The sequence below is a fragment of the Seriola aureovittata genome, chromosome 19, assembly GCF_021018895.1.
Source record: "Seriola aureovittata isolate HTS-2021-v1 ecotype China chromosome 19, ASM2101889v1, whole genome shotgun sequence".
Classification (NCBI taxonomy): domain Eukaryota; kingdom Metazoa; phylum Chordata; class Actinopteri; order Carangiformes; family Carangidae; genus Seriola; species Seriola aureovittata.
Genome location: NC_079382.1, coordinates 8,799,600 through 8,815,137, shown reverse-complemented (window position 1 = coordinate 8,815,137; position 15,538 = coordinate 8,799,600). Strand labels below are relative to the sequence as shown.

At 41.5% G+C, this 15,538-nt stretch overlaps 1 long non-coding RNA gene across 1 annotated transcript in view; it reads left to right on the top strand.

Annotated features, from left to right (window-relative positions):
- Positions 1–15,538, top strand: part of LOC130187555 (uncharacterized) — a 92,971-nt gene that overhangs the window by 4,602 nt on the left and 72,831 nt on the right. The gene's annotated exons all lie outside the window — the stretch shown is intronic.

The window sequence follows — 15,538 nt, the reverse complement described above, 5'->3', positions numbered from 1 at the left end:
TTCGGGAACAGAAAGAAGGAATTTAGTTCAATCACTGTCTTACTCCTTGCACCCGTTTGCCCTTGGTTCCACTCAATTGCTCGCCTAATTAGCTCCCACTGCAGTTTTTGGAGCAGAGCGCACTATTTCCTCTCAGACCGTCCGCTCTCACTGGGGTCATAGGTGTCTCTCCCTCGGGCTGTATCACGAATAGTGAAACTAAAAATGCGATTAAAGGAAACATTTAATTTTATTTTATTCGTTGAAATTAATTTTCGTTAGTTTTCTTTTTTTTTATAAACACATAACATACCAGAGCAAATATCTTAATCGTAGAATATCTTAAATTAACCCACAAAATGTATTTTTATTGTCGAATTCTGCTCAACACCTTTAAAAATACATCACCTCTCGCTTACTTTTACGCACGGATACACTGGTCCATGATTATGTCCTACCATTTTTGCCACTACGATGTTATCACGGGTGGTGTTTCATCTTGTTGGTGGCGTGTGCCCCTTCATGCCCACCCATGCATTTTACGGTTTAGTGGCAGCGTGCGTCCTATTGTTGCGGCGCGTGTCCCTCTCTCGCCCTCATGCGGGTGTAATGTGCGGGAAGGGAGACATAACTATTCAGCTGTATGCAAATTGACTCTCTCTCTCTCTCTCTCTCTCTCTCTCTCTCTCTCTCTCTCTCTCTCACACACACACACACACACACACACACACACACACACACACACACACACACACACAGACGCTCACGCACACCTCACATCTCCTGCATCCGTAAAATTGGTTTATTCTTCCTCGTGGCCTTTAAGAGCTAATAAGAATGACACAGTGCTCGCGCGCCGCGAGGTTCCCCGCACTGAGATGAAAGATTTAATTTGATGGCCTCAAATGGACAGTGGTGATGCGCGGGACTAATAAACTGACAATTTTTCCCTCCCTCCCTCAGTTTGCCACGACAAAAAAAATAACTTTACACACTCCTTAATAATGAAGGGTAATAACGCTGCTAAAGCACATAGCCTATGATTACAAATTAAGCAAATCCCTCTGTATATGCCCTCTCAAATTAATTAATTGTATTTTACTTACAGATTATTATCAGCAGCACAGTCCACAGGGAAGTCCCTAAAGAAATTAAGAGTCAAAGCAATTCCACATAAACAAATTAATACTGATAATCTGTGGTTAGGAGAATGAATTGTTTGGATATTTGGCGAATAAACGCATTTCCTCACCGTTTCTCCCCTTAAACATGGGTTGTTTTTGACAATCTGATTGGTTGTATTTGTTATTCGATCGCCCGTGTCTCTCTCATTTACCATCTGGTGGGAGACTGGCAGCCCGACGCACCGTTTTCTATCGTCTGTTCACGGAGGGGACAAGCCAATTTTCTCCAACCTGTTCATCTAAATTCTGTTTGGCATCAGTTGTGCATTTGTGAAAAAAGGAGCTACAGTAATCCTGTAATAACATTCAGAAGGATGTTTTATTTCCCATATTGCAGACGCTGGAATTATCACAGAACTTAATGCAACGCAGAAACAGAATTATGCCACGTTAAGGATACAGAAGGCTTTCTCTAATATATTTGATAGAAAGGTCATTAATAAGACATGAATTAGTACCTAAGCATCGGATATCACTGTCATTTTTATTAGCGTTAAGCCTATAAACTGTGCAATTGTGCATCTATTTTTAATGTTAATAATATTCCAAAATAGCATACAATGATAGTTCTCCAAGTGGTGACATTAATATCATCAGATTGACAGAATCAACACTAATCTATCCACTCACTTTGCTGTTGTGTCACTGACTAATTTTGAATTTTGATAACTTTGTGAATCTGTTAAAATCAAGTCAGTGCAGGAAGCTAACACAGCTTTCCTCGAAAAAAAACAAACAAACTAGTGCCTCCAACAAAACCTTTTAACAGACAAGCAAACTCTTCATGTTTATTGTATAGAAATCAATGGATGATATTATGCTTAGAAAGTTAATGCACAATTCATTGTTTCTCCAGGGAAAATAATTGCCTTGATTTCTCCTTGAACTCTACATGATCTCCGAATGTTTGCCTTTCATCTGTTGTTTTCGTATGGTGGCTGTCCGCTGCTGAGAGTGAAAATGGAGAGCATCTATATTTATTCAGTGTTTATATGAGGCAGACATAGTGGATTGGTTGAATGCTTGTCATATTGACACACCTGTTGTGTCTCCAATGGGTCCACAGAGACACAATGGCATCGGCTTGGGCGAGCCATGTGTGCCACGCAGCGCTTTTCTGTTTCCATATGCCCTCGACTGCTAATTCTGTTACTTGTTGACATTGCAGTGATTTGATGAAATGATATTTCAGATTTCAGTTTTTGATTCTCCTCCCCATAGATTAATAATGGCAATGCTGAAAACAGGCATCGGGACAGTCTGTCTCTTGATGTGATTGTCCTGGATGGGTGAATTGAGCTGTGATTCCAGGTTTGCCCTCATTATTGCATCGCCTCTCCTGCCAGTAATGGTTTCTAATGGTGAATATGACCCTAGCTTATCTCCTTTTATAGCCATATGTCTCCAGTTCAGCTATCACGAACCTGCCATAAAAAGGGTGGCAATTGCAGTTTATAGTAGGTTTAGCAGGTGAGTGCAGCTGATAACACGAAACTCTCTTCACTGTGAGGATTAGTGAATGACATGTGAGCCGTATGTTCTTTTCCACACAGCTGAAACAAACCGCACACACAATGGCTATACTTTATCATAATGCTGTCAATGTCAGATGGTCTCTGCTTTTATTATAGTGCTTGCACTGGACACACATCTCACATATTGATTTACCTGTAAAGGGCCTGTTCATTCTTACTGAAACACTATGTCAGAAAGAAATATAAAGGGTTTATAGTAAAGGATTGAGAGCCATTTATTAAAATAATAGATTAAAAAAGGCAGAAAAACTGTGAGTAGCGACTTATAGAATTTGAACACATGTTGAACACAAAAGAGGAACTGAGGGAGAGCTGAAGCTGCTGTCAACAAATGCTTTTTATGGTTTTATTTATAACATGCCTCCCTGAAAAAGCTTTGTATTATCATACTCTTATGCAATGCCAGGCCAGTAACTGGAGCCTACAACAAACCAAGTGCTCTTGTGCAGCTCATACCAAGGCTATTTGGACCCATTCACTAAACCACAAGCTGGGACCCAGCATATATTAGGATGCTGCATCAAAGCTCTTTGCTTTCCAGCAACACAGCAGGGTCTGACTGACCAGACTTTAGTTCATGCTCAAGTCTTCGTCCAAAAGCTTTGATGTTTGCATATGTGTGTGTTAGTACAAGCTTGTACGTGGGTGTCATGGAAGACGAAGAAAGCATCTCGTCTCACGTCTCATCTGTTTCCCCCTCGTCTCTCTGCTTCTTCAGAGAGAAAACCCATGGGTTTGCAGGTCCGCTTCAGATTGTTCTGCCGGCTTGACGGATGCCTTTCCAGTTGATTGTGGATCTGAGGGCCGCTGTGGAGAAAGCCACAGTTCCTGTTCTCACCATTCTGGCCCGTTCTCATGAATAAACTGTGATCTTCTGACAAGGAAGTGTAAACAGTTGCGGTTGATTGGTCGGGGAGCGGACACGAGAATATCTATTGTTGTCGAGGGAATGTGAAGAATGCTGCTGTATTAAATATGAAGCAAGAATGCCGCCATGACATCAGCCTCCTGTTTTATCACCTGCTTTTTATGAGTCATCTGAAAATCAAGAGCAAGAGCTACTGTTCACGCAACTTAAAATGAGTAACATAACACATAACATCTAACAGCAAAATATAATGAAAGACCTCATTTCTAAGTATAGAATTTTTTTAAACCACTGTTTCTTCATGCTACTTTGATTTCATTATAGATCTATATAACCAGCTTCTGTAGACATAATAAAACTTTAACATGTTCTGCAGACAGTCAGGAGAAGAAAGGAACAGATCCTATCAGGTAACACATGGATCCATTTAAAGCCTAGACAGTTTTTACATGTCTTAGCTGCAGACATGACTTGGACACATGTTACAGAAAAGTAATAGAAGTGCGTTAGGTGAAACAGATTTAGTCACATTATATGACAACAGACTGAGCTGGTGCTATATACTACATGTCTGTGTGGTCAGTCATATTTATCTGATCCTGTTAAACTGGCTGATGTGCCACCTGTTATATTGATCAGGAGGCCCTATCCATATTTGCTCTCCTCAGTGCAGCTTATGTTTGAAGTCCAGCTGGGCTTCATCGTAAAAGTAATATAAATCTTGATTTAAGTGAAGGGAGGCCAATATGTTGCAGCAGATTGACAGTGACGTCGGCAGTAAGACCAGAGGAGGATTTATGACCTGCTCTTCAGTGGCACAGGGTGCAGGTTCAGTTCTCGGCTGTACGCTGGGTCCCTCAGAGTCACACCTGAGAGAGCTCCCTTAAGGAAGTCACTGGTGACCCACATAAAAGAAAGTCAGATTTGAGTCTCTCTGGAGTTCTCATTTGCTGCAGTTGCGAGTGAAGGAAATGACCCGCAGAGGTCAAGCAGTTAAGTTTTCTTGGTCTCTTTGATGAAAGCCAAATGAATGTGGAAGTCGAACATTGTAAAGCCTCCTACAACCTGAAAGTCTTTATTTTGTATTTGAACATAGAAAAACATGCTTCTAGCTTTCTGTTACAAGAAAGAAGTCTCAAGTTCTTTTTTTCCCCATTGACATTTAGGAGCACAATGCCTCTTAAATCTCATCCCTCTGCCTTGATAATGTTCTCCCCATGTTCTGTTTTGGAACTTTCCTTCCCTTTCTCTGACTTTTTGGTGTTTACTACAAACAACAGTGTACCAGCACTGACCTGGCCTTTTGACAAGTACACTGGCAACATGAACCAACAGGGTTGTTTAGCCGTGCTGTGACACACAGGGAAAGTGTCGTCACCATCGTCATCAAAACTCACCTTTTCTGAGAACATCATGATCTGGAGGCGGTTGAGGTCAACTTTACTGAATTTATATGGGCTGTGGATACATTTTAGAAAGGTTATTTTTTTAGTTTGATAATGCAAATTTGTTAAAGGTTAGCTAAGAATCAAAGCAGTCTTAGTTGAGGCGTAGTTGTGGCTGAAAAGTAAAGCTATACATAATGGAATGAAGTCTAATTGAAGAGTCACTTATAATGAAAATCAAACCAAGCACGCAGCACTTCTCATTGTAGCGAATATTAAATAGACTATCCAGTTTTTAGGAATTCAAATGAAGCTTAATGTTTAATGGAAAAATAGAAACTGTATGGCTTTTATGAAAATGATGGTCAAAGTGGACTGAGAGAGTTTTGGAAAGCCCCTTTAAATTGGCTGCAGTATGTGGGTAAGTTAATGACATTTCGGTGGGTCTGTGTTATGGGACCCAGGTGGAAGTGATCCAAATGTCAGGCACACATGCTGTGATTACTGACATGATGTCAGAGTGTATAGATCGTATGAGTTTGCTGCCTTCGCTACACTTTTACTCTTGTAGCCATGGAAACACGGGCTATATAGGCTAAATATAGTGACAGCAGTTCCTGAAGTTCATAAAAGCATCGAATATCATTCTCCATGAACAGAGAGCCATCATTATGCATTCAGATAAGTGGAAGGACTCATATGGCTCTATAATTATAATATATCATAATTAATGCTGAGAATGAATTCACAAAGCATGTAGTCCAGGATAAAGACCATAGGTTAGTGAGAACAGGTTTAACATGCAGTGAATGGAAAATCCACTGCTTGAGTTGGGTGTTTTAATATAAAAAAGATAATACGGGAGTGATATGATTCATATGTGTGTATTTGTATCCGTCATTTAAAAATCAAATCAAACCACCCATAAGATGAGCAGTGCATGAGAGAACCCACTACCCAAATCCCTCCTCGGGCGTAAACGTCCCAGTGGATTGTTGTCACAAATGCGAGTGTTTGGGAGTGAGAGTGAAGTGGGTGTACACAGTCTCTCCAAAGCCTTAACCACAATGAGATTAGTGTCAGTCGGCAGCATTAATCCCAATAGTCTCCCAGCAGCAGCACCAAGCTGGCCCACCGTTAGCCGAGGAAAACACCGTGGGGAGACTGAAGGGAGTGGGCTGTAGCGACTTAACCAAATAATGGATTAATCAGATACAGCCAGAGGACGACACGTCTCTCTGCTTAATATGTAAAGCAAAAACAAATGCTGGGATGTCAGTGATACAATAGTGTCAGATGGAGCAGGCTGAGTGACATCATGAAAGGAAGTTTGGTAAAATGCGGGTTTATAATTAGGGTCCAGTTTTGAAGGGTGTGGCCCTAAAGTAGACTTAACACATCCCATCGACACAAATACTTCCAACACCCAGAAATGGTGGTTTTGAGATGTGTGTCTTTTCTGTGGGCTGTTCGTTGAGCCACACCATTGATCGGTTTCATCTAGACCTGCAAAAATTTGCTGATTAATCAATTAGTTTACTATTTTCAGAGTTGATTTAGTCATTTTTCAACATTCACTGGTTCCAGCTTCTCACATCTTAGGATTTGCTGCTTCTTTGTCATAACTGACAGTAAACTGAAAATCTTTGGGGTTTGGAGTGTTGGTCGAATAAAACAAGCCATTTGAATATATAACTGGCATTTTTCAGACACAATGATAAATCAGTTGATTGAGAATCAGCAGATTAATCGATAATGAAAATAATCATTACTTGCAGTCCTAGTGCCATATTTAGTGTCTTGATTCTGTTTCTTGCTTTGAATGGCACTGTTCAGTGCTATTAATTTGTCTGCTGAGGAGGACAGTAAGATGTAAGACTTTTGTTTCACATAATGGTCTCAAACAACAAGAATGCACTTCCATGCTTAAATGCATAAATACTGTCTATTATTATTGGATCACTCTAAGATGAAATGCCAATGGAAAGTGTTTTCAGCTTTAGTCCGTGTTGGTGACCAACGTTTTCGTAACACACCTATCACATCTGTTTTTTCAGAGATTAAACCTGCTCTGCTCTTTTGGCAAAGCCATTACTCTTCTGCCTCTCTGTGCTGCAAAAACTCTGTCCTACCCACTGATTCCCCACCAGAGACATCCCCCGGCTCCTGTCCCCTCCCTTCCCCTCCGACGTTGGTACGATCCAAAAGCCCGGCGGTTTGTTTGCTTGGGAAAGGAGAATATCCTCTGAGGTCAAGTCAAACAGGATGTGCTAGAGTGTGGTCCTTCTCTCCTATTGGCTCTTTGTAATAACGCTCTCAGTGGGGCTAACACACACACACACAAACACGTATGACCGTGTGCATGCGTGTATGCACATACACGTCTGAAATGCCATACCTAACAACCACAAACTTAGTTTTGTGAAATGCCTATCTGACAGGCTATCCAGTTGTATTTACCTTAAAAGAGGAGTTTGTGATTAAAGCAGCGTGCTGGGAGCAGGCTTGTTTGAATAAGACGCTGCGTTGGGAAAATGTCAAACACTAACACTAATAAACAGAAACTGCTGCAGATGAAGACACCACTTAGTCAAAGTAAGAGCGGGACAGCGCAATCGGACGAATCGCTGCATCAGCAACTGGTCATGGCGCACTTGAAGTCACAGATTTCTTTTCACTCCTAACCTCAAAACAGAGTTCACCAACAATTCTGGAAATGTTTGTTAAGTCAGTGTATCTAAGCAAACATTAGGTTTTGTTATTTCTCGAAAGAATCTCCCGAAGTATAGATTCCACAAAACCCAGAAAATCTTTCGCCCACTTCAGGCTTTGAGCCAACAGAGCAGGAGCGAGACAGAACAAGCAAATTTAAATAGTTTATTTGCTGTGGTCTACAGTCTTTGTCAAACAAATGCACAACAGATAAGGTTTGCTCATGTAGCTTATTTTCATAGAGGATTATCTGCATCTGTGGACTTTTATTAGTTTGCTATATTATATATAGACATGTTTCAGTCATACTGATCACAGACCTGATAGAGACCATCAAATGTAAAGTTTATACTATTCAGGAATGTAATGATGAAATGAATCACTCATCCGCACTTCAGAATATGATCTGTGTGGTTTGAGTCAAAATGAAACACTTTGCCTTGGGCCATATTAAGCAATCCTCAACTGCAGTGGTGAGACGTATTATCTCCATTAGTTTTGTCAAATTTGATGAGTGTTCGCACAAATAAACAAATGTACTGGCTGTACTGTACTGACAAATAAGTGGCTGAATAAATGAACAGACATCAGAAGAAACAGAAGGAGACCAATCTGGAGTCCTCATAACTAGTTTAATTACCCTGATGTCATATAGTGTTTACATGCACACAGAAACGGGTCTGACTTGGGTTAAGTTGTTTATGGATGTGAACACCCATCTGACACGTTTCCATTGTGTTTCACTCGGTAGATTTTCATCAGACATGACAACCAGTGACAGACAGGGTAATGTGTGAATGTCTTGGTGTGAATAATGAAGATGTGCGTCTTTATCAAGTTTTTCACCATCAAGATGTCAGTGTAAAATGCAGTATTGAACAGTAACCACATATGCATACTACTGAAGCAACAGTTAGTTCTGTTATCTACCCGGTGCCTGTTTTGTGTGACAGTCAGCCTGGAGCCTAACACAGGCAACGCCTGAAGGCAAAATAGTGGTCACATGGTGCCTGCCACTGGCCTGTCTGCAAGTTATGACACAGGGTTTGGTGGGCAAATGATCAAATGCAACTTTTGGACCCCATTGTATTTAGTATGTCCTTTTTTCTATACTATGGCAATAATACTTGATATTAGTTTCCTGCTGATCTCTATACAACTAATATTACAGGCTGTCAATGGTAATAAGTTGTGTACTTAATCTTTTATAAAATTAATTTGCATTTGAGGGAGTTAAGTAGAAAAGACTCAGTGACAGATTTGTAGTTGCAGTACAGTAGAGCAGATGAAATATTTTAATATTAAAGTCCTACATGACCCCTACCACATAGATATGTATGGTGTAAATCCACTGCCATGGATGTGGCTTCATTTGTCTTTTTGTTGTTAATTCCACTACAGAGATGGAGGTTTTCAGCTGTGAACATATATCATATATCATGGATATGAACACTGTATATAACTCTTGGGACAGTTCTAAGAGTTTCTGCGTGTATTTCTCACTTAAGACATTGTTCCTGCATGTTGTCATTTAGCTGGAGGTAAACTAGAGATGACCCAATCACCACATATTCTCTTTTTTTTTTTCCATGTGCAGACCCACATCTCTCGCGTTCTGCTTGAGTTCAGCAGATGACGCCACCATGTCACTGAAAGGTTAAGTCTGTCATTTAAAGGTTATAGTTGCCAGCAAACTCACAGGGAGGAAAATATGCAATTATCTGACATCACCTGTGGATTGGATGACAGAGCTTAGTAACACAAAATCAGTTCTCCCAAGTGGACAGCATGAAAATTTGTCCTTTTTTGGAGACAAAGGAAAGCAATATTGAATGGGATATTGGACCCATGAGGTATGGATCCATTAGAACATCCTAATAGGAGACCAATGACTAGGAAATTGAATCAATTAGGAAGAAGAGGTCAGAGGAAATGACCTCAGGGTCAGTGAACCCTACCCTCAGCCACAGGAAGGACTCTGTCATGGCGCTGTCCACTGGAGCTGACAACCTGTTAAACATCTATCTAATGAAAGGAGCTGACCGTAATGAAAAATTAAAACTTGCATTTATTAGATGTGTAATGGAAGGTCCAGCCTTTCTAATGAAGATTTACACCCCAAGCATCATCTTTTTTTTTCATATGCACATCACTTACATGCTGACACAAGATTGCAGCTCTCAACTGTCTTGACGTCTGCTTCTGATATTATGATGCAATGCAAAACCTAATTGCATCACTCCATATAAAGCTGTTACTGTAAATGAGAATATAAAAAAAAATCAGATAGGAGTCATCCCTTAGCAAAAGGGAGAACCGCTGTCTGGGTGTCTGTCTGGGTGTCTGGTCTGCTAGTGAGGGGCTCGGCCACTCTACTCAGCGCTGATTAGTCCAGGAGCTAATGAGGCCCATAGTTAGACCTTGTGCTTTCCTGACCTGTGTAAGACCAAGAAAGGCTGGGAAGAATGATCTGAGGAGCAATTGCACGAGCAAATATCAAAAAGCCCCGCTTCTTGAGAAAGTTTCCTCGATGCTGAGTAGCCAGCAACCGAGCTGAGGAGCGGAGGATGAGACGAAGGAAGTATGTAAGGAAAACTGTCCTGAGCCGGAGGATGAGAGTAATGATATTTCTGTTTATCTGCGGAGATGGTCCTGCGGTATTTTTGGATGGCCGCTGTTTTTTCCTCCGTAAATTCCAGGTTCCGGCTGTTTTTCCTTCTCCTTGTTCCCAGCCTGTGAATACAGGGCCGCTTCCTCTCCCTCCTTCCTATTCTGAGCCTCTGATTGCATGAAGGTGGGGGTGGTTAACAGGATAGAGTGTATATATATGTGTGTGTGTGTATGTGTGTGTGTTTGTGTGAGCAGGAGGGAGCTGTTCATGTTTTTAATCTGGAGGAAGGAATGTTGCAATATGTATTTTTTCTGTCAGTCGTTTTAAACTAATGAAGGCGTGTGTGTCTGAGTGTCTCGGGTGCTGGGTGTGGAGGATGTAACCATTAAAGAGATCAGCGTGTCAACTGTTCCCCAAGTGGTGCTTTCTCTGATCCAGCTGGCGATGGGAGGTGTGTGTATGTGTGTGTGTGTGTGCACTCTATGCCCTACACGCTCCTCTCAGCACGGAACAGACAGATGGATCTTTGCTTTGGCCAATGTAGTCTGAGTCTGGCTTCTGATCTAACTGTACAGTCGTGCTGCAGGCCAAATTACTCTGCATCTTTCCCGGTAAATTAACCAGCTTTTATCTCACCGTGTGACAAGCTGCAAAACACCCCAAAGAAAAAGAAAAATGCATGTAAATACAAGGTTAGAATCTATTCTGCATTGTTATATATGATCAAAATCTATTTTCTGTAACTGCATTTGAGTATCATGATATTTACTTTGTACCTATTTTCATATGGTTGCGTGTCAAGCAATAAAAACATCTCATAAACAACATGCAGCATTTGTTCTGTTGCCTTTGGTTGCCATGCAATTGCACATGTTGATACAATTAATCTTGGTAAAGCAATTTATTTGACATCTTGGAACTGGGTTATTGGACTGGCGTCTTATCTGCTGATGTCTTAATTTTGTGCTTTTTACTAGTTTACAAACTCCGCTCTCTTGGACGAGTTAGAAAAAAGGAGGGTGAATATTTACGTACATTTCGCTGCAGAGTTAAAGAACAAAGACTCTTGCTGGGTTATTCAAGTGATTTTCTTCCAAATGGAAACATTTACATATTTGAATATGATATTTCACCCAGCCATTGCTGTGCGACCTAGGATCTTGATTGACAAATGTTATTGTAAACACATGAAAAAATCAAATCTTGCACAAAAACACATTTCTAGTCCAAAACTGTGAGCCTGTTGGTGTTCATGAGGCCCCTCAGTATCAGCTCAGCCTCTATATTTCTGTCCTTTGCCCGAATATAAATAAAGAAGGATATATTTCTCCTGTTCCACAGCTCAAACTTAGCAACACATGACTCATATTGTACATAACACAGGACAAAGTACAGTTGAATTAGTATTTGAGTTTCGGGGAAATAAGCCTGAAGTGCAACTGCAAAAAAAGAGAAGTACATAAAAGTATAGTCTCATTCATACCAGTCAGTCCGAAATGTTTTAATCGATGTTTGCTGGTGAAATCTTAGTCATGGTATATAAATGTAATGTAATACCTTATGTTGATATTTTTGGAAGTTAGCTTATCTGCTTTCTTAGTTAGAGTTAGACGAGAACACTGATACACTCACATGTATGAAGTATGAAGCTACTGCTAGCAGGTGGTTAACTTATCTTGGCATAAAGACTGACAGCAGGGAAAACAGATAACCTGGTTCTGTGCAAAGGTAAAAAAACAAAACAAAAAAAACAGCCCATTTAAAGCTCACTAATTAAACCATTGTATCTTGTTTGTTTTATCAGTTGCCTTTGTGCAGACTCCTTCCTTCTCCTTCCCCCTGTTCCCAGCCTCGATGCTAAGCTAAGTTACCCTGCTGCTGGTGGTAGGTGGTAGCTTTACATTTAACAGATTTGTTCCTACTAATGTCAACAACATTTGGAGCAGGTGCTACACGGTAGTAGGTGAAATGTGAAAGACAAAAAGATGTACGTGTGTCCTCTGGTCGTGTGGACGAACAGCTCAGTGTTGACATGAAAACAAAGGCACACTGCAGCCTGTTCCTCTGTTTATTGCACAACAAGCCACCCAAACCACCGCCATATTGGATTTTTCCTCTGTCTGCAGTTTTTAGCTTCATCACCAAGCTATGTTGTTTAATGTAAAGTGTAAACACCCTGAAATGCACTCCAACACACACACACACACACACACACACACACACACACACACACACACACACACACACACACACACACACACACACACACAAGGTGTGTAAAGCACCATGTCAGGCTTGCTGTTTCACTGTGGGGGAGGTCTCCCATTTATCTTCTCGTGTCTCCAGACTGCACTTGAGGCTTTTACACAGCCTGAGTTATCAGATTTATAGTTTGATGAATCTCTCCAGCACTCTCTAAGAAAGATGATGTCCCTTAAGACTAATGAGGTAAACAGCACAGTGGTATTTCCCCAGTTCTGCTTTTACTATCATTTTTGTTTTCATGCTCAGGAAAGTGCATGGTACATTTGTGCAACTATTGTTTGTATCTTTCCCATCAATCTCACACAGTAAATCTTATATTTTGCTCTCTGTCTGCTCTCTCTCAGGGACTTTCAGGGGGATTTCAACCGACAGCCGAAGTGCTTGAACTCTTTTTCATTCTAGTTATATCTAGATGGGAGATAGATGCTGTAGCATTTGCTGGGGATTATGAAAAATGTTGCCTCCCTAGACAGGCAAGAGCTTTCTGCTTCAAACGATATATTCTTATCCTCTTTCCCTATCAGACGGTTGTCTGGAATTTCCAGCTGAAAGTAAAGCCATAGTGGCGGTGCTATCTGTGTTTAGACTGTAAATGTTTATGAGGATAGATTTTGGAGTGTAGCAAAAACCTTTTGTGTGTGAGTTTGTGTGCATGTTTTATTGTATGTAAGCATGCATGAAGGCCAGAGTCACAGGTTAGAAATGGATAAATAGGCAACTCACCACAGCAGAGTTTGTTTTACAGGGATAGAAGGAATTTGTCTTTTCCTGGTCTCATACATCAATATGGCAGATGTTTCCTAAAGGATGGATCATGAGGCCTTTCAAAAGGATTCACAACTACCTTAATTGCTGTTTGTTTTGTCTCCCTTCAAGCCCCCGCCTCCCCCTCCCCATTCTCGGTCTTGCGTCAAACATCTGAGGAGCATTTTGAAGAACAAAAAGGAACTCATATTGCTGCTGTGTGTTTGGCTCTCTGACACACACACACACACACACACACACACACACACACACACACACACACACACACACACACACACACACACACACACACAGGGAACTGGGTATTGTTTCCAAGCTTTTATCCATCCACCATTTGATCTTCGTTCCCATCCACAGTCTGAAATGCGTTCAGCCTATACAAGCTTTCTCATTTTAAGTGAATAGTGAATCCCATTCATGGTGTTTTTCCATGCCTGAGATGGGTATTGGGTGCTGATAGGATATCAAGCACACCTAAGTGCTTCCCTTTCCTCCCTCTCTTTATTTTCTTTCCTTTTCTCATCGGCCTCTGCCTCTCTATCAGGCCCCCCACACATGCTCTGTGTCACGTCCTGTCGCGAACAACAGCCCTACCTTCCCTGGAAGGCTTCCATAGATCAATCCTCTACAAGTGTACTGTGCACTGATGGAAAATTTGGAGAGAGATTTACTGTGGACATTATTTGGGAGACGGCAAGATTAGTCATGTTTTAACCCTCCAACCTTCATGTTTTCTCTCATTCTCCACCCTTTTCCTTCTGATTCAAACGTACAAAGACTCACTTATCGATGCACTTATCTTTTTTTTCTTTCTTGCTTCGACAGTAATCCACACTGAAATGAACGCAAAGATCCTGAGCATTTGAGGCTCACTCTCGTTTCACCCTCTCATTTCCGTGTGTTTATTGACCTGCAGCCGTCTTTCAGCCCCCATCATCAGGTAGGACTGTGTTTGTTGATGTTGTCTTGGTAACAACATGGGTTGCCAAGAGTCGTCCAACCACTGCTGAAAGGGAACAAGACCCTGAAGCTTTTTGTTTTAAAATACCCACAACTGCAAGACAATTTGTTTTATCGTGGGAGCCTCATCTTAAACTCTCATTAATTTAATACATTTGCAAATAATAATAATAATAATAATATCTGTTGAACGCGTCTTGAGGTTGTACAGACAAATCAAGATGAGCAGTGTCATCGCTCAAGCTCAAGTGGCATATTATCCTGAGCTGTCTGTCTTGGAAATCCTGTATGCTGTATTTGCTGTGAGCCACAAGCTTACGTACAGGACAAGCTGTATCCTGACTGGCATCTTGGGTTCACATCCAACAGGGAAAAGGAGGAATGACCTCATGTTCAAGTGACTCAACATTTGTCTTAAGTAGTTCTGTAGGTGCACAGGAAGATCAGTAAATGCAGCACAATAATGAAATAAAGTCTAAACTGGGGCAATGATGCACATGACTGACCGGCATTGCTTTACATGGCATCAAGGGGAAGGAATTAGCTCATTGCACAGTGAAAAGTATACTGAGTAACTGGGCTATACATGAGTTAGGAGTGCAGTTCATAGCTGCTGCCAGCCCCTCGCCCTCTCTGTGGCAGCGGTGATTCATGTGATTGAGAAGAGTGTGGGAGGGGAAGTGGGGTGGAAGGAGAGGAAGAGAGGCAGGAAGTAGGGGGGAAAAGCTGGTCTATCAACGAGGCCTGATAATGGAGACCCACAGGAAACCGCTGAGGAGGATTTTCCACGATGTCGCACAGGAGCCCTGGCACTAGAGCCGACTAACGCACACACACACACACACACACACATATATATGCTTTTTTTTTTTACCCCTTCTGTATCCCCACCCAACATCAAATCCCACACAAACAGGGCCACACACGCCCACATGGGTGTCGTGTAATACAGCAGTGTCCCCTCGGCCAAAAAGCAGCCTTGGATCAACCGTCTCAATCAGTGTTTTAAAGTTGATCGGCAGATCTGTCAGCATGCTCTCGTTATCTCCTATTCTAGCTGCACCTGCTCCATCAGAGCACCGTGCCAGCTCCCATCCCAGGCCCTGTCATTGGTTGGGGGCTCCCTGGACCAAAGCGCATATTGGCCAATAAAGAAGATGAAAATTGAGTGTACACAGAGATAAAGGTGGCCCTCATCTCCCTCCTAATCTGAAACTTAAAGCTTAGGTCGCACGAGCTGAGCCGCACCGCGCCGTGTCTGATCTCACATCAAA